General features: G+C 35.5%; 1 protein-coding gene across 16 annotated transcripts in view; it reads left to right on the top strand.

Annotated features, from left to right (window-relative positions):
- ERC1 (ELKS/RAB6-interacting/CAST family member 1) overlaps window positions 1–17,538 on the top strand; it is a 302,320-nt gene that overhangs the window by 140,349 nt on the left and 144,433 nt on the right. The gene's annotated exons all lie outside the window — the stretch shown is intronic.

Genomic DNA, 17,538 nt, shown 5'->3' with positions numbered 1-17,538 from the left:
AAGGATACTTGCTAGTGATGTGATGTAATTCCAAAGTTTTCTACAGTTGTTTTTTTTTCCCTTTTTCCAAGAATTGATATGTGTATTATAGACTTATAGACTATTTTGTCTACAGAAAATTTCCTCTGAGTGAAATGGTGTAATCTAAGTGTCCTTTTCTTCTTTTTTCTTTTTTTTTTTTTTTTTTTTTAATGTCTATAAAACATGCAGCTCTTTGTGTTTGTGAAGGATTGTATGTCTTTGTGTCTTTACCTTATGTAGATCTGCTTGTTTAGTCCTGAATTCTTGAACTGCCTTATCTCTGGACACTGTTTTCACAAACTCTAACTCTTTTTCTTTCGCATCTCCTTCCTGGATTTGCTGCTTCCTTCAGTCTCACATCAAGGTCAGTATTGATTTTTAATAAGGTTGTTTATAACACTATTGTCTATTAAGCTAAATTTGAGATCTCACAGAAGATTGCACATTAATTTGCATGATCCACAAAATAAAAAATCAGAGATTTGGTCAAGTCCATGTAGGAGGATGGGTTGGATAGGGCAGATGTTCAGAAGAAATCTGTGCTTGAAGGAAAAAAATGTATTAAAGCCACTGTATATCAATGTTGTAGTACACAGGGAAGAAGTGGGAGAAGATCGTAAAACAATTTAAATATCTGTGGTTTTATCTGTCATGTCAAGAAGAAAAAAGCTTGAACATCACCATATTCTCGGCCATGATATGTGCTGTTGACTGCAAAACTAGTTGCTTTAAAATACTATTCAGTGTGCTTTCTTAACTGTTGAATTTTTACCATTGCATCTGTGTCTGAAATCTTGTTGTTGTAGAGCTAGTTTTGGTGCAGTTTCAGAACAGAAACTGAAATTTTAGAAACTTTGATACTATAATTGTTGCATATTCAGTGCATTGTGTTATCAGAATGAAATTAAAGATGATACATAAATTAGCAAGAAGATTACTTTGTGCCTTCAAAAAATTTATAAGCTACAAAAAAAAAAAAAATCAAGAGACAATGTTTTGAAGTCTTGTGGCCATGAATGAGATTTTTGCGTCTTTTTTTTTTTTTTTTTTTTTTAAGCAGTCATTGAACATAGATTCAGAATTTCAATAGAGGTGCAGCTAGGAACAAACTTCTATGATCTATGTAATACAATAAGCCAGAGTGCATGACCTTATAACCCCTAGTTACCTTTAAAACAATCAAAATACTATTTTGGATTCTTGACTTTGCTGATTAAGTTTGTTTGGTAGAAAGCATCCATGACTCTTGATGAGAGAATGACTAAAATTGTTTCAGGCACTGTCTTTGCCCAGCAAGCCTCTGTTTTAAAGCCTAAAGTTCCGAGTTACTGACCGATGTCAGGTTTTTCTGTTCCTGATTAGCACTGTGAAAAATGCAGTGGTTAATGGAATCCCACGATGGCGTGATGCTGCTGACGCCTTTAAACTGTGTCAGTGTTTTGACCTTGGTTTGGCACAGATGGTGCACTTGTGGCCTTGGCTGCACATTTTCCTTCCTCCCACAAACTGGAAAAAGATTGGAAGTTCATCATGCTGTTGTCCATCAATACCTTCTGTATTTAGTGTGTTGTACTGGCATACTTGTTATTTCTGTTGAGAGGAGGACCATCCTTGAATGACCCTCTTTTTTCAGTTCGCTGAGAAAAGAACTGCCAGGAAGCTTTTCTGCCCTGTGAGCATTCTCATCATGAAATGCATACCATGTTTTTTTCTTGCATGAGTAGTAGTAGTAGTAGGGTAGTGTGTGTTTTCTGGTTGCCCCTGAAGATGGAGTTCGATGAGCTTTGTTTGGCTGATGGAATCCTAAATATTATAAAAGCCATCTGTCAAAGACATTTCGGCTTCAGTACTATAGGCTTGTATCAAATCTGCACGTATACTGGACTTTGTGGTAAAGAGGGGTTTAGGGTGTTCAGGTGATTTTTTCTTTCTGATTCAGAACATACCGTAAAATATATCCAGAGGAGATATGACTGCAGTTTGAGGTGTCCAAGCGTTAGGATCTTTGAAGAGATGGAAAGTTTTCTGACTGGTGTTGAAGAGATTCTCCATTCAGTCCACATAGTTTCTTAGTGGTTTTATTATTGATACATATTTTTAATTGATTGCTATGATGGCTAGTTGCTGAGGTTTTCCTGTATTTGTTAAAATAAACGTGGAGTGTAAGGGAATATGTGGAGTGACTGCTCTTGGAACAACAAAATCCCTGCTGGCCAGAAACACAATGAAAAGATTCTTCTAAGGACAACAGGAAAATTACAGGGGTTGCAGAACTTCTTCTTTCCTATGCATTTAATTGTTTGCCTAATTACTGTTAGCTGCAAGATATGAAGACATAGCTTACTTATGATTCTAAGATTCTGTCCCATAAAGTTCCATCCTATACTGAGAGCTACTATGGGAATCATAACTTTATTTTTCTCCTAATGGTGTAAAAGCACTTATTTTTTTCAGACATCAAAGCCCATGTGTCTTCCTGAAAAAGAACCGAATATGTGCAAAAATACATTAGGTATGTGTGCTTTCTAGAAACAGGAAGAAATACTTTGAATGAATGAGGAAGAACAGCTTTGCTTACTGTAACCAGTGCAAAACCTCTGAATTGTCTCATCTATTAAGCTCTCCTGTTGATAAACTTGTTGGACAAGAACAGTAGTTTAATCTACATCATCATTGCTGTTATGACACGTATTTACTGTTTAAAATTCTGAGGGTCTAGAGTGGATTTCACAATGGTTCATAGTAAATAAAATAGACTTAGAAGGCATGGGTGTTAACTCAGTTTTCTGTAAGGATTTTTTTGCTAAGCATCTCTGTTGATGAGAGTTTTACTTAAAGAACTATCTAATGCTGAGTTCCAGAGAAAAGAAAAACAATAAAACTACTCTGGTGTCATCAGCCCCAGTAGTGGAAAAATTAGAAAAACACCATGAAGTCATATGCTACAGTACTTTCAAGCAGTCCTTACAGATACATGTCACAAAAGTTGAGATGGTATTACTATAAAATAGAAAAAGATAGCAAGATATAGAAAACCAGAATTTTTCTGGAATCTTTGCTATACCAAAGAGAATTTGATGCAATAGGAAGTAATAAAAACTACTGTAAACCTTATTTCCACACAGCGGAGTGGTTTGGCGATTAGATAAGTGCAGGCTTGTGGCATGGATCCAGATAGAAGCCTGTTATGAGTGTCCATGTAAAATTAAATGTCTGTATAGCAACTCAATGATATTATAGCCTTATAAAATTAAAGTAAAAACAAAGTAATAAATGCGAAGAAATGTTTCAGTCCTTTTTCCAGAGTCCTAAATTTCTGCTACATATCTAACCACCAAAGCGTAGCATCCTTCTGTAAGAAAATGATAGATAATATTTCATAGAAAGTTATGCAAATTCAGAAAATTCAGGATACTACTCAATAATTGTAAAATAATACATAAATGCTGAGTAGTCGATTACAGGCATACAAATGAATAGTCTAAGGTGCTAAAGGTTTTTCATTCTTATGGAAATAACCTTTATAAACTGTGTCATATACTGTATCTCTAGGAAGCTGTGTTTCTGTGTTCTGAGAAAGTGCCAGGGCAATCTGGACCAATTTCACTGGAAGTTTGGCTGGCTCTTTAATTTCTTACCTTCAGGAGACTCTGGTCTTTATTCTGCCATGATGCTGCTCATTTACCACAGCAGGAAGTGATAAAAATGTCAAGCATGTAGAATCAGCAGTGGTTAGTTTTAGGTCAGCAGAGTTTTGTTTTCAAAGGAGTTTCCATTTAAATTTCCTTGGTTGTCTTTAAAATGTAATGACCTCTAATAGTTGCTTTCAATTTAACATATTTTTCCTTTAATTCTACTTAAATCAGTAATGGGTTTATGGAATTCTTTATGTAGAAGAATACTCTTTACTTGTAGAAGTTCTCCATTCCTTTTGAGTGAGGAAAAGAAGTACAGCATCCACAAGATGGTAGAAGGAAAAGAAAAAACAAAGGAGTCAGACTTGTTGGCTGTTAAGGTTGGGTAGAGCACAAAATAGAACTATGTTTTTTGTTAAAACAGTTCACTGGCATAGTCTTTAGCATTTGCTTTAGGAATAATGGTTATCAGAATTTTCATCATCCATTTGAAGAGGAATCTTGCTTTTCTGAAAGGGCCTTTTTTCTTGCCTCATTTGATTGCATCTTAACAAAGCGCAATTATCCACAGCTGTTCATCATCTCAGAATTCTCCCTTTTCTGCAGTCTTGTATGATCTGATTTCTTTCCTATTACCTGCTGAAATCAATTTAATTAATTAGCCAATGAGTTGTTTTTCTTCTATGTTATTACTGTTTTCAGTACGTGTATTCCCAAAGCATGCAGCTTTCCTGTGGGAATTAGAACTGAAGGAGCACAGAAAGACATGTGACTGCATATGGCACTGGTGGGATGTTCTTATGGCAACAGTAGGCTGTGAATTCTGAGGAGCTCTGAGTCAAATGCAGTTAGAGCAGCCCCTCATAATTTTTTTTTAATATATATATATGACAGAAAAGATAGCTTCCTACCGTACTATTTGAAAAATCAAAATGTGACATAATTTAGAATACATTTTAAAACATGTCTTTATGTTAACTGTAAAGTTAATAGATTGTCTAGCATGTCATCATCAGAAGATTAGCTGAAATTATCATTCAAACTTCATGCAACATTAAACATTTTGACTAACCCATATGTGTCACATCACATTTAGTCAAAGGAATAAAATCTGAATGTTATTTTTCTTCTTTAATGGCTTACTTCTGTGCAAAAAAAAAAAAATCCTTGAAAATGGCTAGATTTTTATTTCTGCAATAACTCTGAAAGGTAGGTAGGTATATGGACAGATAGTGAATCTGTGTTCTAGATTAGTCTTCGTACAAATGTTTGCATTACTGACTACCAAAAGGTTTAGCAGATCCTGGACTCAGAGAAAAAACAATAACAGTAAGAAAACACTACTAAAGGTACAGAGAATTCAATTGGGCAGGAGACTTTCTTAAAATGTTACTGAAGAAGATGAGAAGTTCAGTAACTTTTCATTAATTTTTACTGATAATCACTGATTTCAGGTCTTCCAAGTCCCTGAGCCTAGAGGCAGGATCTGCAGGAGTAAAGCATTACTCACAGAAGTGGAAGACCAAGTTACAGACTATTTAAGCAAATTAGGAATATGCAGGCTGATGGAATCAGATCAGATACATACAAGGCTGCTGAGGGAGCCAGCTGATGTCATTGCAAGGACTCTTTCTATCATCTTCAGAAGCTCATGGCTGTCAGGGAATGTTCCTGATGTCTGGGAAACATCATGCCTATTTTCAGAAAGGATGAGAAGGAGTGGCCAGCGAATTACAGGAATTACAGGTTAGCCAGTGTCACTTTAGTCATTGTGAAGTTTTTGGAGCAGATCCTCCTGAAAGCCGTGTTCAAGCAGTTGAAGGACAAGAAGGTGATAGGGAGCTGGCAGTATGGTTTTACAAGCATAAATCATGCCTGACCAACCTGATTGCCTTCAGTGATGAGATTACCGGCTCAGAGGGGAATCAGCACTGTTTAATGTTTTTTTAATGATGTGGATGATGAGACTCTGTGTCCTCAAAAATTTCAAGGATGATAGCAAATGGTGGGGAGTGGTTACAGGGAATATATGCTGCTGGAGGGCAGGGCTTGCTTTATAGGGTGACCTTGACAGGCTGGAGAAATGGGCTGGCAGAAACCTCATGAAGTTCAATAAAGGTGAGTGCAAAGTTTTGCATCTGGGGTTGAGTAACCCCTGCATCTGTACATGCTGAGGACCAGCCGGCGAGAAGGCTGGTTTGAAAGGAGGGACTGAAGTGTGGTTGAGGACAAGTTGAACAAGTCAACAGTATCATGTTGGTATGAGGAAGGCCAAATGCTTACTGGGCTGTATTACCGTGAGCATGGCCAACAGGTCAAAAGAAGTGATTGTTTCCTTCTACCTTGTACTTGTGAGGCTGCACCTGGAAGACTTTTTGGGCTTCTGAGTAGAAGAAAGATGTTGGGATAGTGGAGTGAGTCCAGCTGGGAGCCCAGCCACGGTTGACCACGTGCTGGAGCATGTGACATATGAGATGAGGCAGAGAGAACTGGCTAAATTCAAGCCTTGTGGGACATCGTGCTGTGGTCTGTTGGCTATCTAATGGGAAGGTACAGAGGAGACAGCCAGACTCTTTTCATGTTGCTCAGTAATATGACAAGAGCCAACAGACACAAATTTCAAAATATTCCGAAAAACCAAATAAACCAAAAGCCTTAGTTCCTTCAGTCTGCAGTGTTTAAAAAAGAAAAAGTATGCCTGTTTAATCTGAATTTTCAGCTGGTGGTATTGTTGGTTATGCTGGATGTACTTGAATTCCTCAGCTAATCATACCAAATAAATACCAGCAGTAATGTTGTTAATAGCTTTTTCTTGTAACCGAATACTACATAGATATAGACCCTCACTTTACTTTTCAGTGTGTATTCTGTAACTTTACATTGATATTACTGGCAGAACATGGTGGCAATGTCATATAGAGATCTGAATAAACAGCTAAGAAATATTTTCCGTACTAACTCTTTGTAGCAATATATATAAAGAATATAAAAGCAAATATTTCTTCATTATTTCACATAACATATTTTAAAGGATGATAATATCATTAATTAGGATAAGGTGGTTTTTGTTTTTCCTTTTAGCATTGCTTGCTGTCTGTTCTCCAGCAGTTTGCATAGAAGATCTTTTTAGATCATAGAAGATGCAAGTAATTGTTGTTTTTTACTCTTAGTTTAAGATATTCCTTCTTCCCTTTCTCATATCTCTTGCTTTCAGCACGAATTTCACATTTAATGTGGAATATGCAAGTGCTCAAAAGGATGGGTCAAAGCACTCAGTAATTGATTGTTTGTTTCCTTTGCCTGCTTCCATGATTTTTATGGGTATACTTGGATCACATGAACAAATGACAGCTAAAATGTATCTGAAGGAGTCTGATTTGTATTATTTAATGCTTAAAGCTTCAAAAATTATTGTAACTTGGGCAAAAACCTTATAGTGTAAACAAAATCCTAATATTTAGAGGATTGTTTTAAAGTATTATTCTGTTGGTTAAAGTTTAATAGGATGAATAAATATGTGCTATGCCCAATTTATTCTAATTTTTCTCCTAAGTTATGTGATGCTTCTGATAGCAGTCTGTTTTGGTTACATTTCCCATGCTACATTTGAAGATTTGTTTTAGAAGCAAGGCCTTGCAACTTACTTTCAATTTGTCAGGAGTGCTTGATTTGGATACCAACACCTGAAATACATATTTCAGTAGACACATTATTGTTAATATCATTAAACATAGAGGATCCCTCAATGAATTGTCTTAGAACTGCTTAGAAAAGTCCTGTCCAAGGAACTGAGATGCGGCAGCACTTTCTCTCCTATGGTCCCTAGTGTAGTCATACTCTTCTCATGGGATATCGGCTGTGATTTATGTTCTGCAATGCAAAGTACAGCATTGCTCCATCCTTCACTACCCATGTCTTCTCCAGTGCAAAAAGCTCAAAGAAAGAACACCTTTCTCTTGTGCAGGAACAAAGTGGTTGGTGTTTGTCCAGTTATTTCTTTGTTATTCATAGCACTGGTAAAGATGCGGTTGATAACCTGAAGTTATTTCCAGGCGACTTTGGGTGATGGCAGACGCTATTAAAAACAAACAAATATATAAAAACAATAATTGTCATTACATTCCAGAAATTAATTCACATATTCACATATGTGTTAATTCACAATTCACATATGGAAGACGTACGAGGAACAGCTGAGGTCACTGGGCCTGTTCAGCCTGGAGAAGAGGAGGCTGAGGGGAGACCTCATCACAGTCTACAACTTCCTCGTAAGGGGGTGTCGAGAGGCAGGAGACCTTTTCTCCATTAACACCAGTGACAGGACCCGCGGGAATGGGGTTAAGCTGAGGCAGGGGAAATTTAGGCTTGACATCAGGAGGGGGTTCTTCACAGAGAGGGTGGTTGCACACTGGAACAGGCTCCCCAGGGAAGTGGTCACTGCACTGAGCCTGTCTGAATTTAAGAAGAGATTGGACTGTGCACTTAGTCACATGGTCTGAACTTTTGGGTAGACCTGTGCGGTGTTAAGAGTTGGACTTGATGATCCTTAAGGGTCCCTTCCAACTCAGGATATTCTATGATTCTATGATTCTATATTCAGGACCTAATAGTGTTTTACACAGTGCCTAGAACACCAGTTCACATTTTATAATTCTACTGCTTGCTTAACAAATTAGAAAACACTGTTACACTTTGGGTACCTCAGACTTTTATTGAATGCAATTTTTTTATTTGCTTCCTTTCCATGTCTCTGAAGAAACTGCAGATCCCCAAACTCAGAACCATTTCTGCTATCAAGCTGAAGTTTGTTTTCCTCAGAATAAACACCTGCTGAGGAAAAAAATAAAAATAAAAAGAATGGTCTCACTGAAAATTAGCTGCAGTTGAGATCCCGTCAGCATGGCAAATCAGCATGTTTGTCTTATTTCCTTTGAAGGATGTGAAATAGTTTCAGGAGTGCTTATGAACTGCTAATAGTTTTCAGTTACAGATATAATCTTCCCCATATATATATATATATTTCAATTGGACAAAAATACATCTCTTACTATTTTGAAAATATCAGCAGGGAAAATCTAGCCCTAATCCAAGAGATAGTGATTTTCTGATTAAAGTGTCACGTCTTTTTAATTTAATTAGGTTAAAAAGGAGTGTCCACTAATACATTTGTATTTATGCTTATTTATACCTACCTGCACATGCTGAAAGCTATCAACAACAAAAAAACACCAAAACCTTTTAAGGAATTGTAGTTGGTTTCTTGAATTGTCTAGAGGTGAAGGAGCATATTTTCTTCTGCATCTTAGAATAGTGGAGGATGCTTTTTGAATAACAGATAAAGAAATTCTTAATATTATTTTGAAGTAGAAAGATTATTGAATGCTTCTGTTGTCTTTCTGTATCCCATTTTGACCATAGCCTCGATAATTTTTTGTCAAATTTTCAACACTGGTTATAGTCTCAACCTGCACCATATAACTTCATATACAGAGACGCTTAATTTACAGAAAACACATGAGATTCCTATTAGGAATATTCCTTTTGACAGTAAAGGCTGTTCGTTGATCTTTCCTAAGATTATAAGTGTTTCCTGATTACTTGGAAAATTAATTCATTGAAGGAGTCATAAATGATTCATACCTGCTTGTAACTCAGTGACAGGCTGCATCAAGGCAATTGTCTTAGTAAAGTGATCAAATGCAATCAATTCAAATCTTCATTTTGTCTCATTTGTCTCAAGGTCATGGAATAAAAAATAGTTCACTGGAGTAATATAATTTTCTAGATAAAGAATTGATCTTCCTCAGCAGAAACTCTAAACTAGAGATAACTTAATTAACAAATGTCGTGATCATTAAGGATATCAGTGACGATATGCTTTGGAATCTGGAGCATGGCATGTCTTGTAACTGTGGACTCACTTCAGCAGATTTTTTTCTGTGCTCATGCAGATAATGTCCAAAGGAATGTATTTATTCAAAATGCTCATGGACGTACTTGTTCTGCAGAAGATCCACTTATGAAGTGGTGGAAGTCCTGAAATGCACAGCCAGTAACATTGCGCGCACACATTACCAAGACGAGAAACCTCTGATGAAAAGATGCTCTCAAGTGTTGCTTGCAACACAGGTTCTGTACTCACTAAGTTCTCCAAAAGCTTCATGGCATTCACTTGGCTTGTGAAGTTCTCCTATCTGAACTCCAGAGACCTAGAGCTACAGACTGAGAAGACAGTATTACAGCTATATTAGAGGAACAAGAACTAAGCCATATGTACTATTTAGATAGGCAATTGAGCCCTGTATGTGGTGTATCTGTTACAAATAATGCTGCTGTTCCCCATTTTCTAAGCAATCAAAAGTCTGTAACAAATGATCTCTGTGGGCACTCTTCATATTAACCTGATGTGAGCTGTCAAAGCCAGTGCTACAGAATGTATTTCATATGAGGAGTTACCTCTTAATAATAAATCTCTTTGTTAAGCACCAGAAGGAAATATGCCAAACATGCAGTCCTGAGAGATTGTAGTCTGCATTGCATACCAGCAATCAGTCTCACCCACTGGATACCAAAATAGAGCTATATATTCCCCATCTCAAATTCTGATGTTAATGAAGACCCTGTAGCAAAATACAATTTGATGGCCATGATGCCATTGCTTTGCAATCAACCGTATCATTTTTGCATACTTTTCCCAGTATGGTCTCTGAGCATGGCTGAGTTTGATCTTGTCAGAAGCATCAGATTTGGTACTGCTTCTTTGTAGCCAGCAGGATAAACACCTATCCATTTACATCTATAGTGAGAGTCTGTTTGGAAGATTCTTCTTGAAAACAATTTTGTCTTTAAGGAGAACAGATGAAGAATGTTATCTTTATTTGGGCATCCCAGTACAGTAAAAATCAGCAGGCTTTTAGCCCTGAAGCAAACCATTTTGTATTTTTTTCAGAATGGTCCTGCTAGCATCTCTGTTCTCACATCATTTCCATGGAGCTATTATTAACTTTTTTCTTCCCTACACAGTCAAGATTCTGAATGTTCTCATGCTTATTTTTCTTTGATATCAGAAATCCTTTTCCACTGAATTGGTACATTCCTTTTGCTTTATTTTTTTGTCCTTAACAACTGCTTGTTTTAATATCTTTCATTGTAAACTGTGTTTTCAATAGCTGTCAGCTTTAAACTATAAGACGTATTTTGATTCTTTAATGTGACCTATTTCAAAATAACAGCATAATATACAACCCTTATCCCACATTTATGAAAGCTTTTAGAAGAGGACTTTTCTTTATTGATAGCTTGTTCAATATATGCAGTAAAATAAACATAAGCTACTCTAGCCTAGTTTTTTAATGCTTTGCTTTTAGAACTTTATTCCCCCTACATTATATTTAATTCTTGTTTTTGTTTCAATGACTGATTTTTACATTCCATTTTTTTATTTTTATTGTATGTATCAGGTATTATTCTAGCAGGAATGAAAAGATTGCATGCTCTTATGAAAGAAAACAACTGCTCTGTTTTGATTTGTTTTCTTTTCTGGCTAGTGGGACTGCAGTTAAAAGAGATGTGTGTGATCTTAGATCACAAAAATACCCTCTGAAACCTCAATAAAATGCCATTCATAAGGAAGATTTTATTGCTGTTTAGAAAATACTTTTTTCCGCCAAATCGTGCAGGTCTCTTGAGCAGAGAGTGACTGGCTGTGTGTGATCTGTTCACAGGGTGGTTGGCTCATGATTTGGAGTTGAAGGTAAAAAGAACAGCACTTTTGGGAGTTCTTCCTACACTGCTAGGGCCAAATTCAACTAACTCAGCATGTAGCAGGGAGAAGGAATCCACACTGAGGCCTCATCAACCATTTTGCAAATGTCATTTTTGGCTTTGCATCTGTTTGCTCAATTAACAAAAGCAGAAGAAAAAATACAACAAAACAAACTTATTTGTTGAACTACTGAATACTGTTATTAAGGTCATAACAGGTCATAAGGTCTTAAAGCATTAGTATTTTTCTTAACAAAGGTGTACCCCTATCATTATTTTATGGCTCTGTTTTAGGGTTTACTCTGAGTTTGTACTTTTAAAGCTCTTAACTTCAATAAAAATTAAAGCATGCAATATTTAAGGTTAAGGGTAATTATAGAACTTGATGTTGAATTAATTTGACATTTAATCTCTGAAACCTAATTTCAAATTTATCATCAGTTATGAAATTATGGTATGTATTTACTATACATACCATATCACAAAACTTACTTCCTACTAAGTAGATTTTGAGAGTTTAAATAGATGGGAAGCTGCACTTTAGTTTTAAAAGAGTGGTGTGATTACGTGTTGCAGATTATATCTACAACAATAATAGATGATAGAGATGAATGAAAACACGCAGTGCAATAGATGCTTAGCTGAAGCTTTTTGATTCAGTCTTCTCTTTAGCATGTTGTATCTGTCCCTGTCTAAAAGTGAACATTTGTTTTTTTTAATTCATTATGGACTTGTTGAACTAAAATGAAGGATCTCCTGTTAATCTCTGCTGTTTATCCCTCGATTATAGCCAGTTCATTAAAGCACATTTTTCTTTTCTTCCAATTGTTTTGAGAATACTAAGACAACACTTCACTGTTTGTATGTAATTGGGCTGCTACCTCCTGACTGGAGAATAGCCTGCTTTATTCTATGTTTTCGTTCAGTCAAGAGATTGAAAGGAAAAAATCTATTTTCTCTGAAATAGAATAGCTTGATAGTACTTAGAGTATGCAGTGGAGACACATGTGCTTCTCATCTTTAGTAAAATCTCTCTATTTGTTCTTGTATTTATTACATACCTTTCTTTAAATTCACTGGCTGTTTATGCTGCATCATTTCATGAGGAAAATTATTTCCATGTTTCTATAAATGTGTGTTCCCTAGAGATCACTGAGAAATAACATTTCACAGTGGAAGCACCTGTAACATTCAGATTTAGTGTGTGTAGTTTTGATTACATTTTTTAGTTTTCTGCTAGAATGAGTCAGAGAGCTTAGAACAACAAGATGAAAAGCAAACTTTAATACATAATATATATTGTATTATTTTATTAATATGTATTATGTATTAATGCATATTGTAATTATGCATTGTATGGAGAAATACAGAAGGTTGGTTGTGTTTGACGGTTGATGCGTTTACCTCAGAGAAGCTTGGACCTGAGTTTGAAGGCCTTTCGTTACTCAGAGAAATAATGTTCCAAGGTAGCATGTTGGTGCTGTTATCTCTGCTGCAGGCTGATAGAGTGATCTGGTTAGGACTTGCTTACGTCTTCCCATGAAACATACCATATACCACTAATAACTTGTGCTATCTCACTTTTTAGAATGTGTTATCTATAAGCTTTATGTATTGCTTGTGTGTCAGGTAGTGGGTTTCTGTTAGAGGTGGTTTTAAACAATATAAGGGTTTTAGACTGTGTTTCTGATTATACAGAGTTTCTCCAACTTTTGCCCAATCTATATGCCATGTTCTTCGCTTTCCCTATCTTCCCATCAGCTGTTTCTGGAAAAAAAAAAAAAAAAAATTGCTCTTTTTTTTTAATTTTTTTTTTAAAAGCTAGAGACAGAGGTGAGATGACTAGCTTGCTGAGCACCAGAAAGCATCCATTGATACCATGTATATGATTAATAACTTTGAGGAAGGAAGACAACCTGTGTAGAGTTGAGATCTTCATCTAGTATTTGACTTCCCTACCTATTGTTTCAGACACTGTTAGGCCCCTGTTCTGAAAATTTGGGGTAAGATGGTTTCCCATAGCCTTCCTGGTGTTCTTGCCCCCTCCAGTGCTGATCTGAACACTCACTTTGTTTTAAAAACCCAAATTTCCTAGCTTCAGGAAATGAAGTCCACCCTCTCCATCTCTTAAAGCCACCATGGGACTTCTTGACTCACATACAGCAGACCAGTTAAATTCACAGGGTCTGTTAATATTTTCATTGGCATGTGTTAGCTTGTCATATAAATGTCACAGAACAGCAAGAAACAGTGCAACAAAATGATGAGAGGTTGTTGAAGGAGACTCACAAGCAGAAGAAGTCATTGTATGCTGGAGTTAGCCCAGCTCTGCATCTGAACAAAAGCAGCTCATTGAAAGTATGTTGACTGGACTTTTATCTCAGACACGAAGTGGAATAGAGTTAATAACATTAGACCAAGCTGTCTGAAAACTGTAATGAAATTATTGTTTCCTTTACTTTGTAAGTTAATGCACCTCTTTTTTAACAGTAGTAGAACTACTTTAGAAGCTGGGATTGTTGATACTGCCCTACAAAGCAAAGGACCAGCCACAGATAATGCTTAGGCTCTAAAGAAAAAGTCCAGATGTACTAGCTTTCATATAGATCTTCAGCAGTATGTTACTTCCCTGATCCTAATTTTTCAATAGGTAAGATAGGGAGTTTTGTTTGAGCTTTGGCAGCTTTGCTTTGACTGTTAATCAGACATGCAGCTGTGGTGATGAGACTGTGTGATGCGGTCAGTCCTGTTTCCTACATCGCTTATTTAGCTTTCATTCATCATTTTCTTTTTCTTGAGGTTAAGCAATTAACCTTTCCAAATGCTGCCATTCTTCTCTGTGGTTAGGTGATCAACTACTTGTAAGGTAAAGTGAGTTTTAAGCAACTAAAAGCTAAAGCAACGCCTTTGAAAATATTTTTTCTTCTATTCCGTGTTAAGTGGCATTTTTAGGAATAGTTCATCCTTTCCTTCTATTATACTTTCCAAAACGTAAACATTTTTATTTGTGCACCAAGACTATACACACAAAAAAATCAAATAAAAAATCCCACACCTCAGCTATATCACTGTGCTTATGATCTTCATTCATTGCATACAGGCATTTTACATTTTTTGTAATGTTGATTATATATATATATATTGCACCGGTTTGATTATGTTGGGAAGCAGTGTGCTTTAAAGCCAGTGAAGTTCCTCTGTCCATCAGGATTAGTAGCTGCAGCAACTGTGGACTGTCCTGTGGGTGGTGGTAATGCTACATCAATGAAGGCTCTAGCTAAACACAGTATTTCTGACATGGATGACTGACAGTATGTCTACTTTTTAATGTAGAAATATTTTCCAAGAACCTAAGCAAGATGAATAAAACAGGCGATATCTTTAGGTGTGCATGAAATCAGTGCATTTTTTCTTAATACTTGCATTCATTATTCAAAATACAGTATGTATGTGCATTTTATTTTGAAGATAAGCTCCTGTAGTGGTTTTAATGCATTGTAAATGTATACTTACACTTGGATTAGTACAAAAGCAGTTGTGGTTTAGGTATATAACTGAAGAACAACATTAAAACTTAATTAGAAAATTCAAAATTAGCTTCTGCATACTTTCAGTTAAGATTTTGTCACCTTCTGTTTCACCAGAAGAACATCTGAAATTACCCCAGAAAAGACAGCCAGATGAGGATAACAACTTACAGTACATTAACATGTAGCATGAAAAATCCATATGAGGAAAGAATTAACAGCTATATATGCTGGTGTGCATAACAGTAAAAGATGATGAGATTAGTATTAAAATGCAAAAATATTCAATTTAGCATGGAATAAATTCATTTCATTAAAACCTTAATAAATAATAGGGCCTGTAAAGCAATTAATCTTACCGGAATTGAATCTTAAAGGAATGAAAAATATGCCAAAGCACTTGCAGGTAGTAAAGTGAATTAGATCAGTCTTCTTTCCACTTTTCAGGAATACTTGATTCTCCATTGGTTTTCCATTGCTTAAATTATTCTCCCCATGTAAAAAGTCTTTGAAAATGTGGAATCTTCTCATTTGAAAATTTTTATGTTTTATTTTGAGTATTTTAATTCACTTCCCATGGTGTTTAGGATAACAGCAATTCCTCATTGCTAGAAATTCAAAAATTTCATAAAGGAAAAGCATGGATTTTTGTTTGTTTGTGATACAGCTTTATCCTTCACTTAAGAAAATTAAATAGAAATAAATAGTTATTTTCATTGTCCAGTTTCAGAAATTTTATTTTATTTTATTTTATTTTATTTTATTTTATTTTATTTTATTTTATTTTATTTTTATTTTTATTTTTATTTTTATTTTATTATTTTTTTTTCCAGCAGGACTATCACAAATTAGGCACCTAGAATTAAAAGTTGTAAAATTATTAATTCTGAAAATCTTGGCCCAGCTTTAGTTGAAAGACTGCGGGTTGTGGTTGGTGGTTTTTTTTTTTTTTTTGGTTGTTGTTTTTGTTTGTTTGTTTTTTATATTAGAAGCCTGATTTTGATTCTACTTTGTTTTCTCCAATAGATCCATTCTACCAGTACTTGGCAAGACATATTGCAAAAATGGAGAAAGATTCTAAGCACTGGAAAAGATTTTTTTCTTTTGAGTGCAGAATATTTTTAGGAGCCATACCTCAAAAAATGTTGTTATCCAAAATTTTGGTCTAGCAATGCCACGACTACTCAGCAGTGAGATAAAGCTGTGGATACGTGTATCATTTGAAAGGTTCATTCTCCAACTTTTTGTTGCTTTTTGAAAAAGGAACAGAGTGATGGTTGTATCCTGAATATAAATTCAAGTTTCCAAAGAATATGGCAATTACCAACATTACTATGAGTATTATAAGCACTAGGTAATTTCAAGACTACATCTTTCAAACTGCTTTAGGAAAGCTTGAATTTGTCTCAGAATATCTACCTAATTGTTAGGAAGACATTAATTTTGGTTCAGACATGAGGAGGTATACATAATAGCACAGATCCTTATAATTACTCCTTTCTTTGAAGTGCATATTTTGTTTGAAGACATTTTTGGACTGTGCAGGAGATGATCTTCCCTATACGTGTTTTGATCAGGGTTATAGCTTTATTAATATTGTTTTCTCTTATCTAACCAGTAGATTACAGTAACAAATACGATATTTGCAGCAGATGAATCGCGTTTTGCAAGTATATCAAAAATACTTATTTCCCTTACTTTTAATTTAGGTGTTGAATAAGAATCCTTATGTGGAGCTGAATGTGTCAGGCTTGCATATTTTCATTTTCTGTGTTAACTTAGCTGTACTTTCTCTGTTTATTTTATAGGACAGCTAGAGCCATGTATTGTACAAGCTGAGCTGGTGCCAACATAATATTTCCAATAAGTTGTTTAATCACTGAGCAAGTCTGCTTTCAAACTGGGCAGTGTGCCCATTACCAGTGTGTAGCACTGGGTTAGAGCAACTTAACAATTATACTAGTAGTGTTTAAAAAGCATTCTGACTCGAATCAGCTGTAACTGTTGGAAAAGGTAGTTAAGTATGCCAATAATTTTTTAACATCATCAGAAAAGGAGTTTCCTTTTTTCTTGGTCTCTGGAGGATGTCAGCACTTTTTCTCACTAATAGAAGTTTTTTTAGCACCAAGGAAAATTTGCTATCTTTGCAATTTTTCCAGCTCCGGTTGCCCTACATTGCAAAAAGCAGAGCTCAGTGTTGAAACTACATTTCTGCGAGAATTTAAAGCACTGACTAGCCATATGCCACATAATTTGAATATATATATATATATATATATATATATATATATATATAGTGAAGATATGTTCTCGATGATACTGTTGTTACGAGTTCTGGAGAAAATATTAAAGCAAAGTTGTTTGTGATCTGTTCTAAAAGTATTCTGAAATACAGAAGAAACATTCTTCCTTCTCTGTGTGGATAACATACCAGATAGGAAGCTAGTATATCATTCTGCTTTCTAAACAGTAAATTAAAGAGCTGTCTCTACTACTTGTATGATGTTTTGGGGAAATCTTGCAACCAAAGAATCTGTCTTTTATTCCAAAATCCGAACTCCAGATATAATTATGGAGAAAAGGGCTGAGGA

The sequence above is a fragment of the Aythya ferina genome, assembly GCF_964211825.1.
Source record: "Aythya ferina genome assembly, chromosome: 1".
NCBI lineage: Eukaryota > Metazoa > Chordata > Aves > Anseriformes > Anatidae > Aythya > Aythya ferina.
The sequence above is the reverse complement of the archived record's forward strand: the minus strand, read 5'-3'. Positions and strand labels throughout refer to the sequence as shown.